The sequence below is a fragment of the Camelus ferus genome, chromosome 11, assembly GCF_009834535.1.
Source record: "Camelus ferus isolate YT-003-E chromosome 11, BCGSAC_Cfer_1.0, whole genome shotgun sequence".
Taxonomy (NCBI): domain Eukaryota; kingdom Metazoa; phylum Chordata; class Mammalia; order Artiodactyla; family Camelidae; genus Camelus; species Camelus ferus.
Window position 1 is genome coordinate 56,832,521 of NC_045706.1, and position 16,537 is coordinate 56,849,057.

Here is a 16,537-nt window from a genome sequence, read left to right on the forward strand (position 1 = left end):
TGTGATGATGCAGCCTCGTGTTCTGCCTGGTCCACTGCAGTCACCTCAGTCTGGGTTCCCTGCTTCCAGCCTCAGCACCTTCCCCCTCAACCTCCACACCACCACGGAAAAACGGTCATAAATACACACACATAACTGTACACCGACATACACTTTCACATGAAAGAAGTTGTTTGCACCTACACCCAAGCATGCACGCATGCGTGCACTCACTCTCTCTGTCTCTCTCACACACATACACATCTACCTCCACGTATCTCAGAACTGTAATTTGTTAAAACAGATGAGAACCTCACAGAGAGAGGTCACTTTTAGCCTCCTTCACAAAAGCACTGGTTCTGAGACTCAGAACACACCCATTTCTGGGTGATCGGTCACCCTGTAGAGGTCCCCTAAGAGAGGCAGAGACATAGAGGCCCCAAAGGCTTCTGCTGAGAATAACTAAAATTGAAGTCAGCTTCAGTGGCACCTGATAAAATGAACTTTTCTTTGTCCAAATGAAATTGAAGCTAATTCATTTCACAGAAGGCACTTAAAATTATTGAAGAAAGCCATCAAGAGGAAATTACAGGATCTAGAGATTCAAACACTATTTATCTATTCCAAGTCTAATAACATCATAAGAAGCAAATTAGGGTGGAAACTGATTACCACTGATTAGAAAGGGTGTTTGCATATAATTTAAAGGATCTACAGAAAGCAACTAGCAGACTGGTCTTCAGTATAACTTATTCTATAATAGGAAATTTAAATGTTTTGCTCAGTAGAATATAGATGCTCAAAATTATGAAATTTTAAGGAAAATATTTTTATTGAGGAGTATGGTTTCTACTTAATCATAATTTTTTGAAAATGACAATTTATGGATATTTATGACTTACGAGTATTCAAGTCATAGTTTATGAATATGGAATCATATATTTTTAAAATTAGAACTAGTCTTTTATTACTTCTTTTGTTGGTTAATACGTGCTAAACTCAAGACCAAATCCTAATCAAAAATAGAGGGAAAAAAATAATACCTTAAAATATAGAGGTGTATTGAAATTAAGTAAGTTTTGCATCTAGAAACAAGTTGGTCCATCTGATGCTTCTTCCTAAACCATGAGCTTGTATTATGTAAATAGCTTCTCTTATAGAACAGCTCTCATGATTGTTAAAGATGGAATACTCTATAATCAAATGTTTTAGCATCATCTGCTTCTTCAGTGTACTCATCCAGTATCATTGGTTTGTAGAAAAATATTGAATTATGCATAAGAGAAAATGCTTACATAATCTCCAAACAGAGCAGATCTTGAGTAATTTGAGTATACAGGAATACTGAATTTTTCAGCCAAGTGGTTCTCAGGCTTCTGCAGTAATATTCCAATTCTGTAAAGATTTGTTTAAAAAAACCTCTGCTGGTAGTGAGCCAGTATCGCAGTCCCTTCCACTCCCACTCACCAGTAGTAGGTCGTTCTCCACATCAAGGACTCCCCGAAGAAGACCAAACCCAGTGCCCCAGGCTAGCCATCAGCTATGTGATGACGACACCACACTCTCTTCCCCTCAAAAGGAGCTGTCTCCACTGCTGCCGTTCATCTACGTGTTCTTCTAAATAATTCATCTTCAACGTCCCTATTAAAGGGTGCTACCTACAAGTAAACCTATCCTAGGTGTGGTTTCTTTATAATAGGAACAGGACAATCTTCTCGATTCTGATGATTTCTCCTTTATTGTTCAGTGTCTACTTCCTGTTCAGAGCAAAAGTTACTTCTGACACTAAAGGTTCTAATATCTGGGTTGACAGCTGTGGGCACAGGAAGAGTAATTGACAAGCTTTCCAGTGTTCCACCACGAAGAGTCACTGGCTGTGGACAAAATCACATCTTCAAACCTGACTAGCTTTGTGACAAATTTACTTAATCATTCCAAACTTCTATTTTGCACCTTTACAACCACAAACAAAACAATGCTAACATAACAATACTGGGTGGAATACATAGGTAATTATGTAAAGTGTCTGGCACAGAATCTGGAAAATTGTAGGTACTTGATAAATATGACTTCTCCCTTTTCTACATCAAATAATGTAGATTAATTCCAGGAGCCCCAGTCACTTCTTATTTACTTCTGACAAATGATTTTTTTAAGTACTAATTATGAAATGAACTAATTATGTTGTAGCCTTGGGAAGTTTGAGAGTAGGTCATTAAAGTTCTAATTGTGGTGCAACTTTTTTCAGATAGAGGTCTGGTAATAAATCCCCCAGAAACCTTTATATAATGTAGCTTTTTTATTTGAAGCTAAGGAACAGAATGAGAAAACTAGAGCTTTTCATCTTCAAAAGAGTTTATGAGCTTTAAGTAAATTAGTAGGCACGGTTCTTTTCTGTGCACCAGGCCAGGGCGATTAGCCCTGTTGGCAGAGGAGGAAATGAGTGCTCAGAGGGATAAATTGCTTCCCCCAAGATGCTCTGGGCAAGGTGTGAATGTGAGGGCTTGTCCCTGTGCACATGCAGTTAGGTGTCCGTGAGTGTTGGTGGTAGAGGTGTGTATGGATTGGAAGCAATAGTAAAGATTCTGAATGAAGACGGATGCGAAGGCTTACGACTAGTACAGTTTTTACAAGTTTAGTAGGATCTCTTGTCTAGAATGATTAGGGACAAGGGACTTCTGCTGGTGTTATAAAAATGTGCATGGGTGTTTGTGCTATAGAGATATGGGTACATAGGCAGGTAGCTTACGGTGCGCTGTATGGAGTATGTACCATATGTAACCAGCCCTACGGATCAGCGACCTGTTGATTTACGTCCATACCCGCCCTTTTGTCCTCTTCTCTCTCAAAACCACATTTCCCAGGCTATCTTGACCAATGGCTTCTGAGTGAAGTTGGCCAAGAGGAAGCACTAAATTGGAAGGCAGGACTCTGTTTCTCTCTTTCTATCTGCTTTCTGTTTTCTCTGTTTCTTAGTTTATTTCCAGCAGCAGCTAGATTCATTTAGGTTTCTAGCTTCCGTGTGATAGACCAACTGGATTTATCCCAGTTTCCTGGACTCAGATTGATCCCTTTGTCCCTCCAGCTCGGAGGCGAGAGAGATTTCAGGCTGTTGCCAGTTCCTGTGTGACCTTATTGTCCTTTGTTTAGTTTCTTACCCTTTCTTCATTTGGTCAGTCAGTTGTCTAAATTTTATTTCCTCGTTTCAAATATTTAAAGAGGTTTCTGTTTTCAGATATACCAACTCTTTTTTTTTCTCAATATATTTAATTTTGATTAAACATGTGAATTGAGAGGGTAAAATATGATAACATATTTATTGAGTCTAAAGCCATATTAAATATCATGGTATTTTTTTCTTTTAGGCTTTTTCAAATTAATTAAATTATACCATTTCTATAACTGTGGGCAAATCATTAAACTCTTAGTTCACTTTTATCTTTATCTGCACAGTAAGTATAAAATGATAGGCCCTGCCTTCCTTGAAAGATAGTTAATGAAATGGAGCACTTTAAATGTATATATAACGCTAGCTGAACCGTCAAACAGTACAGGGTAGAGCAGTAAACATCTTTAGTGTTGGTTTAACTGGAAGTCCAATTCCAAGTTCTAACACATGCTTTCCATGTGTCCTGGGACATGGAAGTTAATTTCTCTGAAACCTCAATCTCCCCATCTATAAAACAGTGTTAACCCCATCTCCTTTTTTGTCAGTTTCATGAAGATTACTTTGTCTAACCTTTGTAAATCTCCCAGCACCCTGCTTTGAGTAGAGAACGTCTTCAGGGAGCCTAGATCGCTCATCTATTACACTCGGAGATGGAGGTGCACTTTCTGATAGCCCTTTCTCCTTGATTTATTCCTAAGTAAAATACATACAGGAATATCAAATATATCACCTATGAGAACTGAATCTCTCTTTCTTTCTTTTTTTTTTTTAAGAAAATAATCATCATATTTATTGATTTCAAGTCACTACTGACCTACTGAGTTTCTGTTTCAATTTACCAAAGACTCCAGTTAAATAATATTCCTTTGGGCTCTATTTTGAATGTGCTGTCCATGGAGAGTTACTTAATTTTTGCCAACTCACCTGGACCAGGTTGCATTTTCCTTTGTTTTAATGAGAGGTCAAGAATCTTAACTTGAATCACCCTTAGAAAGAATATGCCTCACATGCCTTCTCTAGCTGACCCATCCTTACCCATGCTTTTGTGTGATTTCCCTAGTTTCCATACGACATTCAATTTTAGAACATGTTTCACTGTCCGATCTCGTCCAAGCTAGTGACATCAATATTGCCACCTCTTTTCGACCTGGCTTGGTTACCAGAACTCCAGCCAGTTGAACTGTGCTGACCGATCTCCAACAAAAAGATAACGCTTTCACCAGAAAGACTGAAAGGTTTGGTATCACACATGGCATATGGATTTAGGAATATCTTTGCTTCTTAGGAGGAAATGTGAAATAGCAGAAAGAGCACTGGATTTAGAAGCGCAATCCGTGGACCCTAAGCCTCGTTCCACTCCTTACGGTCCTTGATGTCTTAGGCAAATCTCCCACCTTTGTTTTATAATATTGTCCTCTGCAAAATGAGGTAGTTGGAACAAACGCTCTTTCTGATTTCCTCTAACGCCTCCATCCTACAGTATCAGAAATCATTTAGATTTGGGTCAAAATCTATACTTCCATCCGGTTTAATTTGAGTGTTTTCTATATATGTGTATATTTTTATTAAGACTTTATTTTTTTAAAGCACTTCTAGGTTTACAGCAAAGTTGAGGGTAAGGTACAGACATTTCCGGTATACTCCCTGCCACACACATGCATAGTCTCCCCCACTGACAACGTCTGCCACCAGATGGGTACGTTGATGAACCTACATTGATGCATCATAATCATACAGAGTCCATAGTTTACATTAGGGTTCACTCTTGGTGTTTCTCATTCTATGGGTTTGGACAAATGTATAATGACGTATGTCCATCATTATGGTATCATGCAGAGTATTTTCCCTGCCCTAAAAATCCTTTGTGCTCTGTGTGCCTGATCTCTTACTACCCTCAATCCCTGGCAACTACCAATCTCTTTACAGTCTGTAAAGTTTTTGCCTTTTCCATAGTGTTATATAGTTAGAATCATACGATATGTAGCCTTTTCAGATTGAATTATTTCACTTAGTAATATGAATTTAAGGTTCCTCTGTGTGTTGTCATGGCTTAATAGTTCATTTCTCTTTTAGCACGAAATAATACGTCATTGTCTGGATGTACCACAGTTTATATATCTATTCACCTACCAGAGGACATCTTGGTTACTACCAAGTTGTGGCAATTATGACTAAAGCTGCTATAAACATCTGTGTGCAGGTTATTGGGTGGGCATAAGTTTTCAGCTCCTTTGGGTAAACACCAAGGAATGTGACTGCTGGATCACATGGTAAGAATATGTTTAGATTCGTAAGAAACTGCCAAACTATCTTCCAAAGTGGCTGCACCATTTTGCGTTCCCACCAGTGATGAATGAGAGTTCCTGTTGCTCCACATCCTCTTCAGCATTTGGTGTTGTCAGTGTTCTGGATTTCCGTCATTCTAATAGGTGTGTAATGGTGTCTCACTGTGGCTTTAATTTGCATTTCTCTGATGATATACAGTGTGGAGTATCTTTTCATATGATTATCTACCATCTGTATATCTTCTTTGGTGAACTGTCTGTTAAGATCTATGACCTGTTGTTTCTGTTTTAAATTGGGTTGTTTATTTTCTTATTATTGAAAATTAAGAGTTCTTTGTATGATTTGGATAACACTCATTTATCAGATGTGTCTTTCTACAAATATTTCTCCCAGTCTGTGGCTTGCCTTCTCATCCCTTCACATCGTCTTTCATGTTATATCTTTTTTGTTTCTGAGATATACGACAGTATCGGGGAATTCTTGTTACTGAAAATCAAATGAAGATGTGATATTATTAACTGGGTCACAGAGTCAAGGAAGCAAAAAACCTGAATCGTTTTTAAAATTAAATGATTTGTGGTACTTAAATTTCTTTATCATCTAACTGTGTATATTTTAATAAGTGAAAAACATAAATGTGCTTACAATGAAAAGCCACAACCTTTGTCTTGCCCTTCTGAACCCGTGCCCTACCTCCCATTTCCCCAACACATATCTCCTCCCCAAACACACAGACATGCTTACTGAACCATTTTCTTTGGGCATTTTTGTGGTTGTTAACTTCGTATCTCTAAATAACACATGGAGCCTCTGTTTTTTGATTTATCTACTTTAGTTATGGTGCATTGTGCATTAACTTTCTATAATGACGGGGATTTAAGTCACTTACACAACACCCCACCTCTGCTCTCTCCCCCCACCTGGTTCTATCACTACTCTCAGCTTTCAAAGTTGGGACTTAATGACACATTTCAGTAAGTAGGATAGTATGGTTTAAAAATGGGGCTTTTTGTGCAAAATTGAGGTTGATCTAGCCATATATTTCCCCGGTTTCCTCCTAACAGATTTTCAAATTTACAGTAATGATTACATCTGACTGAGCATCCGCTTAAACTTACAAGCCTGTGCCATTTATTTTTTCAAGGCAAGGCCGCACTTTCATCGCAGTCTGAGTTGCAGGAGGCTTTTAATATGAAATCACTTTCCATTCAGCCCAAAGCTTCCTTGTTGCTGATGAATGTCATGCATAATGAAAGATTATATCCATTTATCCTCAGCAGTAAATCATTTATCACACAAGGGAGATATATTATTGCGAATTCTGATCAAAGCTGCCCACTTCCTTCAGCCGGCAGAAATGCTGCACCCTGTTAGTGGATTGTACAATATCCTGGAAGAAACAGAGAAAATTAGGCTGTTGAATGAGAGTTCAGCAAACTCTAGGGGTTTCTAAAATGGCTTTTAAAAAATCATGTTTCATGTAGAATTTTCTATGATCCAGGCATGTGAACTGTCTTTTTTTTTTTTTTTTTTTTTTGCTCTCTTCACTTAATTAAATCTGAAAGCTATGGGACTTTTTGCAGCCTGCTCTGTGATGTCTGCAAACGGATTTGTGAATGACATTGTGTGGGTATTTTGCCCCCTTTCTTAGAGAGGCAATAATTATTACCACTTCTTTTTGAAGCATGCTGTGAGTGGTTTTATCAGTTCCTTTGCTAATGAGCTCCCTCTCTCCTTTATAATGCCAATCATAAAGATGCCTTTAAACTAAGATTTATCTCTCAGATTTCTTTTCTTTTCTCTCTTCCTCATCAAGCTGTGTACCACTTTGCTTCAGGGAATCACCCACACTACCCCAGCAAGCCACACGGCTGACCTCTTTGATCCCTTTTCGATATCATACTCTCTCACCGTCTTTTTCTGAGAGCAGTGAATTTCAGAAAGGACACCACAGTCCTCCAGTGGCGTCTCTTCTTATGTTTTGTCTTTGATTTTAGCTTATCGTTGCTCTACGTTGCACATCTGCGTTTCCTGCTTTTCAAATTCAACAGCATATGAGTTGCCTAATGAAGGAGGAAGTCTGGGCTCTCTTTCTTCCTTTGGTCTTGCTTGGGCTGCTGGTCAGGATGCTCTTATAGTTTATTCAGAATTCATGCAAAGTCGTAGCTAGAGATCCGCAAAATCAAGTCACAAATCTGCACCTAACGTTTATAAACAACATTACTTCATTTGATCGTCCCCACATTCTGGAAGCAGCCTTTCAGTGTTCTGTCCATTGAAGAGCTAGCTAGTGAATTCATATTCTCCTCCTCTGGACTCTGTGAGCTCATTATGCCCCTTGTATAGTTGACAGAAATAAATACAATGTGCCCAGACTCTTTATCCTTAAAACAAGAGATGGCTAGATTTAACAGAACAGGAGAGCGTGATGGGAAAGATATTATACATTACCTTTAATCTAGGTGTACCTGAGGATGGTTCGTACTTCTCTGACTGTTCGGATGCTTTTACTCTCATAGAAACACGATTGCCAGATCTAGAGAATGAAATACAGGGCATCCAGTTAAATTGAAATGTCAGGTAAATAATTTATACATTTTAGTATAAGTATGTCCCAGATATTACATGTGGGACACACTGATGCAAAAAAAAAAAATGTTGTTTATTTGAAATTCAGATACCACTGGGTGTTCTGTATTTTATCTGGAAACTCTAAACACAGGAGAATCCAAATTCAGGTCTTCACTATTCTATAGACATAAATTACCCAGCTGGGTAACCATTGTGGACTGAATTGTGTCTCTGGAGAACTCGTGAGTTTATGCATTAACCTCCAATGTGACTGCATCTGGAGATAGGGTCTTCAGGAGGTAATTGAGGTTAAATGTGACCATATGGGTGGGTCCCGTTCTGATAGGATTGGGGAATCCAGATCAGTCTCTCTCCCTCTCCACTATGTGAGGTAACAGCGAGAAGACAGCCATCTGCCCAAGGGAGCCCTCAGCAGACACAGACCTTGCTGACACCTTGATCTTGAATCTCTATGCTTCAGAACTGTGAGAAAATGCTTTTCTGTGGTTTAAGCCACCCCGTCTATGATACTTCATTATGGCTGCCCAAGCCACCTCATTGGGTAGGTTTAGAATGTTTTATTCTGGCTCAGGTGTGTATTTCTTGCTAGACTCTGAGCTGACGAGTGTGGTTGTTACTTTTCTTCCATCGAGCAGTCTGGATGTGTGAGTTCATGACTCTTCTAATTCTAAGCAAGCAGAGAGAGAGAAGTGAAGCAATCTACTAATGGTTGAACGTTAAAGCATCAGAGAAAGTCTTTGATTGGCTAAATTTCTCAACCTTGGTGCCATCTTAAGGGAAACTAAGAAAGGAGAATCATAGGGAGTAGATGTGACAGTAAATCCCGGGCCATTGTTGGCTGGGAAATTATCAATGACAGTCATGGGAACTTCCAATTAACTATGGAAGTAGAGGCATGACTCTCCTCTGACTTTAATGTTAGAACCTAAATTGTCTGCCTAAAATCTCCATATTTATTTGGAACGGGGCAGTGTGTGCCTGTGTCCATGTGTCTGTGTGTGTGCACAGCACACTTTAAATCAGGACTCAGTGATCCCACTTAGACATGAGCAACGGACACCTCAGAGAGGTTAGTCACAGACTTCTGTCACACTTCTAAGTGGCAGAATTATGGGGTCATCCTCCATCCATAGGACATGCTTTTTCCGCCATAACCAGCTGCCTCCCTTGAAAACTAGAATGTCACATTTGTCATGATAGATTTTGTGTATACTAGGAAATTAATAACAGAGTATTTCTCCATTTGAATGGATGAAGCAAAATTCCATCTATCCTCCACTTGTCATTGTTCCCCCCTAACCTTTTTGTTCTTGATAAAGGCAGTTATTATTTTACTACCTCTAAGGTGATACTGAATTTGGGAAGTCTTCCCTCAAGAGACCCAATAGATTACTTCTTAATTTACCTTCTTAGCCTAAAAAGAGATTCTTTTTTTTTTTTCCTTTTAGATGCAATAAAAATCAAAGCTAAATTAGATAAAATGGCTTTTTCAGCCCATCTTGCTGCTCTGGATAATATTGCTATTTACTCCAAGCTGTGTAGTACCTTCATGCCATGTGACGTGTTTTAATTTTGTTAATGAGGTAGTAAGGCTGAAGTGACGCTCTTGACCAAATAGGGGCAGAGATTTCTATAAAGGCGAAAACATTTATTCAGACTGACATGAGAACTCCTTAGCCAAAAAGTGAAATGTATGATATATAGGAATAAAATGGTGACATAAATCGATCCTTGTCTCGCTGATACTAAAATTGCCCAATAAAGTGTATGAGTGAGTGCCAGACACAGGTCCCTAGTATTCTGCCCGTGGTTGAGAAGAACTTATATTTGAGTAAACACACATTTGTGATTTCTTTCTAAACATCTCAGACTTGAAATCATTCTTTCCCTTTTTGTATTTAGGGCTCAAATATTAACAGAATGCGGCATGCCTCCTGAATCTGGACAGATGCTTTCAAATTCACTTCTGAAATCATTACCAGTCTCATGATGAAGTAGCTGGCCTCCATCTACTTTTGAATTCGAACTTTGCTAAAGAGAGATTGAAAAAAAAACAAACTAAGTTTTCTGAAAATTACAGATATAACTTCATTAGGGAGAATAATCATAGTTGTAAGATGAGTGACATTATAAGCAACAGTTGCCTCAGCCATGGAATTTGTGATATATTTGAAAGCTATTGATAACACACTGGAGAACCTTCGTGAGTTTAAAGGCAGCTGTTACTACACAACTTAAAGTAATCCAGTCGGGAAGAAGGTATAGCTCAGTGGTAGAGCGAGTGCTTAACATGCACAAGGTCCTGGGTTCAATCTGCAGGACCTCCGTCAAAACAAATAAATAAATAAACCTAACTACCTCCTTCCACCCAAGAAAAAAATTAAATAGTAATCCAACTCCAAATTCTTCCTTTTATGGTTCAAAGGATTTTAGAAAGATTGAACCTATAGCCAGGCTATGGGTACATTTAATGCCAACTAGTTAACTTAAAGATCTTGCTGTCTTAATTAGTGCTCCTTTTAAATAAGGCCACTTAATTAAATTCTATATTCAGCTAAAGAAAGCTAACAATTTAATCACTGTCACATATTCTCCCTACCAGAACCTGGATCTCAGCTTCAGCAGTGAGTGGTAGGGAAGGGAATTTGTTCTAACATCATTGACAGCTTTTAAGACAATAACACTAAGCTGCAGAGACTTAGGGAAGTTTCTGGCCCACCCAGCACACATTTGCTTTCAGATAGAGACGTGGTTTGGGATTCTGATTCCAGTACTGCCCATCTCTTCAATGCCGGGCAAGTTACTCGCCTTGCTGAAACAGTATCCTCTGTGTTTTTGTTTGTTTTATTTCGATTTTTTTTTTCACTGAGGACGGTCTGGAATCAAGAAATGTCATTATCATTCTTTAATTGTGCTCCTAAAGAACCTTCCGATCCTTATTCATAGTTGGTGATTACCTTTTAAATTAACGGAAAGCTCAGGAAGTTTGCCTTTAAATCAGTGACCAGTCTCGGTGATGTGATTTGCTAAAGAACATTTTGAGATTGGCTGATAACTTATAAATCTAGGTCTTTAATTCTTACTATGAATCATGGCTTCAGTTCATGATATTTGGGCCATAGTTTTAAATACTCATCTTGGGGAGGGTAGTTGGGTGAATGGTGATTGAAGTCTCTACTGAATTTCCATGAAGAATGTCAGAAAAATTCCAGAAGAATTCCAGAAGAATGCCATGGATCAAGCAAGGACTTGATCTTGACACAGATCAAGCAAGTCAACCCCAGCTGAGTTTGTATCTAATTCAACTACTTAACTGGCTGTGTAATTTTGGAATAAGATCCTTAAGCTTTCTGAACCACCATTTCTTCACTTGAAAAGCAGGGATGAGGATTCCAAATTCAAAGAATATTTTTTAAAAAACTAACGTTTTTTGAGTGCTTACCATGAACAATAGGTTTTATACCATTTTTTCCCTAATAATAATAACTCTCAGGGGGAGCTACTATTATTATCTCCATCTTACAGATGAAGGAAAGAAAGCAGAGGAAGGCTATGCTGCTGGTACAAACCTACCCAGGATTTAAAACTAGGCTGTGCTCCAACCACCCTGCTTCTAAAACGTAGTTAAGTGCCTGATGATTTTCCCATTTTCCCCAACCAAGGACTGACACCGAGGCTGAGGAGAATTGGCAGGAGATAAAGACGGATACCTGGAAGCGTTGTTCTTTGATCAAATCACCCTTTAATAGGCCTCTTAAAAATTGGCAGTCTTGTGTATCACTGACAAAGTGTCTCCTTTTCTGTAACATCAAAGAGTCATTGCCATTTTTTGTCTATGAATAAAAGTTGACACAGTCAGGAAACAAACCATACAGGGTTGCCACCATTTCTCTTGTGAAGTTAATTGACTTCTGCTACTTTAAATTTGATGTCTAAAGTCTAGTTCCAAGAAGAAAGCATGTATGCTTTCTCTAAAACGTATGCAGAGACCAGACCCTACACAGGGACTGAAGCAAACATTTAAACATTTTTCTATCCTTTCATACATTTCTCTCCATCAATTATGTAAAGTACATCTCTGCAAACATGCTAGGTAGAGGGTCCTGTGGCACAAAAATGGCCAACATGCATGGATATAATATCAACCATCCATGCTTGCTTGTTTTTTTTTTTTCTCCTTCCCGGTACCATTTCCATTTTATTTGGGTTGAAACTGGGGACCAGGGATGTTAAAAGGGTTGCCAAAAGTACACCCGTGCGGACACAAGAGGAGAAGGGAGGTTATAAACTCAGCACAGTTAATCATGATGATATAGACGTGGAAGACATGTGGTAAGACACTGGGTGTCAGCTGGGCCATCCATGTAGATAATGGAGATGGTGACAATGAAGACAGAGTAGGAATGGAGAAGAGGGACGTGAAGCAATGACCGCACCTTCCATGAATGAGTCAGTGACCTGGGAATCAACGGATGACAACTAAGAGGATGGGTAGTACGGGCTCCTCCAGTGGGATGGTTTTTGATCGTTCCAGGAGAACAATGTTCCGTGGTCCCCAAAACCAAGTATGCTCTCCACCAGGAGATCTAATTTCTCCTCCTCCAAGCTTCAGCTTCTGTCTCTTCAAATGCAACTCCCAAATATCTAACTCTGGCTCTAATTTTTCTTCTGTCTTCCAGAATTATGTTGCCAACTTTAGTCTGTTGTGTGTTTTTTTAGTTTGCTTTGTTTTGCTTTGCTGTGCTCTCCTAGCAGGAGGAAGAGGGGGAATTGGAGGAACAATCTGGGAACGTAGGGAGGCTGTTGGTCAGAAGTGAGCGTTCTTCCGTTTTTCACTCTAAGTCATTAACATGATTAGCTCTAATTTAGTTGCTGTTTATTCAGAAAATGAGCTCAAAGAAGTAAACTGGCATATGAGTATTTGTAAGAGAGGAGATGAGTGGTCTGAAGTTAGTGATGTGGGCTAGCGGCCACGGCAGTCACTCTTAGCTGGCCAAAGCACGCGTGTTTCCATGGAAACATCAGCAAATGAGCCCACCATTTAAAAACCTTCTTTCTTGGGGTTCTCCCCATCCAGGCTGAGTGCTAGGTTCACTCCTTGTGCTTCAACACACTAGACAAATCAAGTATTAGCTTCGAGCCGACCATCATGCATTTTGTGTTTTCTCATCTTAGCCAATATTCTTCTCTTTTGCCCAAGGATTGCCTTTTAAAACTTTCACTAAATTGGGGCTTTTCTTCAAGGATAATGTTGAAGGGGAAAAAAAATGAATGGAAGGGATGTCTTGTTATTTTAGGTGCAGCTGAACAAAGGAGGGGGGTGGTGAAGGCCAGGGTAGAAGGTTGTAAGGAGAAGAGGGAGGGAGGGAGGTCTGCAACTGAAACTGTACAGCTGGCCCTGTCCCTGTAGAAAGGGAGGGACCTGGTTTGCGATTTGGCTCTGAGCCTCACCAGAAGAGAGACACTTGGCTGACACTTCAACTGGGCTCAGAGTCTCCAATTTCTCTGCTCCCCTCTTCACTGCCAGGGTCCCACCTCCCTTACTCAGGGTTACCCAACACAGTCCTCGCCTGAGCCCTCTCCTGCCCTACCCTGCTTCGGGCATTGTCTCCTCAACTCCTCCTTCCCCACTGCCTTTTACATTTGGAAAGAAGCAAAACCAACAACATGATTAAGAATTTACCGATTTCTGAAGTGACAACGCCTTCCCCTCAGAGTAGATGAATACAGAGAATTGAAGACTAATTTTTTTTTTTTCAAAATAAAATTTCTTAGCTCTTGCAGACTGAGTTTGCTTTGTGGTTGTCCTACTGCTGATAACCCTTCTCCTATTTTTGTTTTTTTTTAATACAACTTCACTCACCTTGGTTGTATTTCCAGTTCTAAGCCTGCTCCCTGCTCTTTCACCACCTAGTTGAAGAATCAAAACTTACCTATAAAACCACCAGGGAGGGACCGATGACGTTTTTAATAAAACTGCTGTGATGTACAGCTTCTCAGTAATAAAGAAATTCAGACAAGACAGTGGACGAATTCAGTGGAGCTCTGAAAGCAATAAAGAGTAGAAAAAGGATAGAATATTAACCTGTTCAAGGCAAGATTTATGCTTTTTTTTTACCCATGGACATACCATTAAAGACTACACAGGTACTTCTAAAGTTTTATTAATTCTGTCATGCTTTATTAAGGTGAACAAACAGAACTATTATATGAATTTCTCTTTTTCTTATACCTGTATCTTTCAAAAATGAGCTCAAAGAGAATTTAAGCAGCCACATATGTTCATAACTTTTTTTTAATTTTAAAATCTTAAATTCTAAATTTTAAATCTTTAAAATTTTAGTATCTTAAAAAAACAAGGAAAAGCAGTCTCAAAATGCCCCCCAAACTAACCAAAACCAAAACAAACATGCAGTGATATTTCCCAAAGATGCGCGGCTTATCCCACTGTCAGAAAGTCTGCCAAACTGCATCCAGCCCATGGAAGTGCATCCTGCGACTTTTTTTTCTTTACTGTCGTTAGCAGCGTCATGAAGTCAACCCACCTCATTGGCTTTACCTGCTGGCCACATTCTGTCTTCACATTTGGGTGGGTTTGAACTTATTGAGGTGACGCGTGTGATTGTTTAAATGGAAATTTTAATGTGTCGTTCTTAAAACCCAGCGTCAATTAGCAGAGACACCGCCACCTGAACCGAGGAGCGGGTGGTGCTGCCCATTCCGTCACGTAGCCCTGGGCAGGTTTCCTCGCTGGGCGGGGCTTCTCCAACATCTTCACACTTTATTATCTGCAGCACACAGGTACAAGGCAGAATGGAGGCACTCGCTGTGCAATTTTCCTGGTACCCCAGGAGGCCTGAACACTTCAGAGTGGGCTCCAAGTCACGGAAAATCAGTTTAAGACTAGAGACATTTCAGACATCTTTCCTTCTTTTCTTTTCCACACACAAACGGAATAATGCATTTTAAGTGATGAAAACCCCTTAGAAAGCAAAACAAAATTAAAAAAAAACAAAAACAAAAACACTTCCCTTTCAAAGCCGTTATCTCCCTTGGATACCATCTTCATATTAAATGAAGATACAAAGAGTGATGTGTGCTTAAAATCTCCCCCACAGGTTGGAAAATATAAGCCTCAGAGGTGAACGTGTGCCATAGCACACACCCAGCTCCCAACATCGTTATGGGAGAATGAAAACTAACAAAACACTGTGGTTCAGGTTGTTCTGAATAAAGGCAAGCTAACAACATTAGGACAGCTTTCAGAGAACAAGGATTTATTGCTTCATCACAAGTGCGCTTCAGTCTTAAGCACTGTCTGACTTTGTACCATTATGGAAGCGGTGACATGCCTGCTTTATTTCAAGTGCGATAAATGAATTAAAAAAAAAGTTATGAAAATATGTGGCTGCTTAAACAAATTCTCTCAATAGCCTGTTGGGTATTTGGGGTGCCCATATATCAGAAGTCATTGTTCTCAGTCTATGAAGAAAATTGCCAGGTATGCTCCAGAGTGCCAAGCTTAAAAAGTGCTAACGAGAGCCTGCCCTATTACCTGAATTCCAATTTGGCTCACAATGAAAGGGAGAAAAATTACCTGGGTGCCTTTCACTGTTGCAATAGACCTTATCTAAGAGTTTATTATCCTCAGAAAACAAAGCATGCTCTAAGGAAAGACGCCACAGCTCCTGTCTCCGACAGAATGGTCTTTTTGAATTCCTTTGTCGATTTCATAGATTTCTAACAACTAGCAGATTGGGTTTTTTTTTTGTTTTTAAATCTGATTTTTATGCCAGCAGCACAATTTCCTCCTCGGTAAGTAGGACAGATTCATCCCACAAGCAACAATAGATGCTTCCCTGCTTAGCTCGAGCGTGACAGATTAAGCTTCCAGCCGACGCACTAAATGCCACCCCCACCCCTTACAGAGGCTGTTCCCAGGCAAGCATGTGGGGCCTCAGCTGTAGGTGTCCCTTGAACTCCCAGCTGACGAGCTGATGCTGTCCGAGGCGGCCAAGCTGCCCTGACTGAGCGAGCTGGGCAAGGACCGCGGACTGGGTCTCATTGCAGGGGCTTCCAGGCAAATTCCCTGCTCCCAATTGTGCCGACCCCAGGACAGCTGCCTTGTACAGCGCCTCGCAGAGAGGCCTGCACTTTGCACCTGTTGGCTGAATAGAAAAGAGAAAAATGGGGAGAGGAAAAAAAAAAACGTGAATTTAGAGAGAATGCATTGAGACCTTGTACGTAGAGATAGATGCCTTTCAAATCTTGCCAGATCCGAAATAAATGCTGTTACTTCTGGCCCAGCAGCTAAGTTAACAACAACCACAACACCCAGTTAAAGTAGCAAATGAACAAACAAATAAAACATGAAGAAAATAAACAATAGCCCGAATCTACTGATAATATTTGATCCATTATATTAGAAAATGACTTTTATTAGAAATATAAGCCTCGCAATATGATGCTTCTGAAAGGGCATTTGCAGCCTTTTAGAGGCCAGTGGGTTGC

The 16,537-nt window shown here is 39.7% G+C and overlaps 1 protein-coding gene and 1 long non-coding RNA gene across 12 annotated transcripts in view; one reads left to right on the top strand and one right to left on the bottom strand.

The window, feature by feature from the left end:
* NRG3 (neuregulin 3) overlaps positions 1 to 16,537 on the top strand; it is a 937,576-nt gene that overhangs the window by 706,760 nt on the left and 214,279 nt on the right. The window lies entirely within an intron of this gene.
* On the bottom strand, positions 5,764 to 15,131 carry LOC116667218. Its single transcript, XR_004324033.1, has 4 exons — positions 14,572 to 15,131; positions 13,960 to 14,071; positions 7,886 to 7,970; positions 5,764 to 6,824 (listed from the first exon to the last, which is right to left on the bottom strand). It is a non-coding gene; the product is annotated as an uncharacterized LOC116667218 (long non-coding RNA).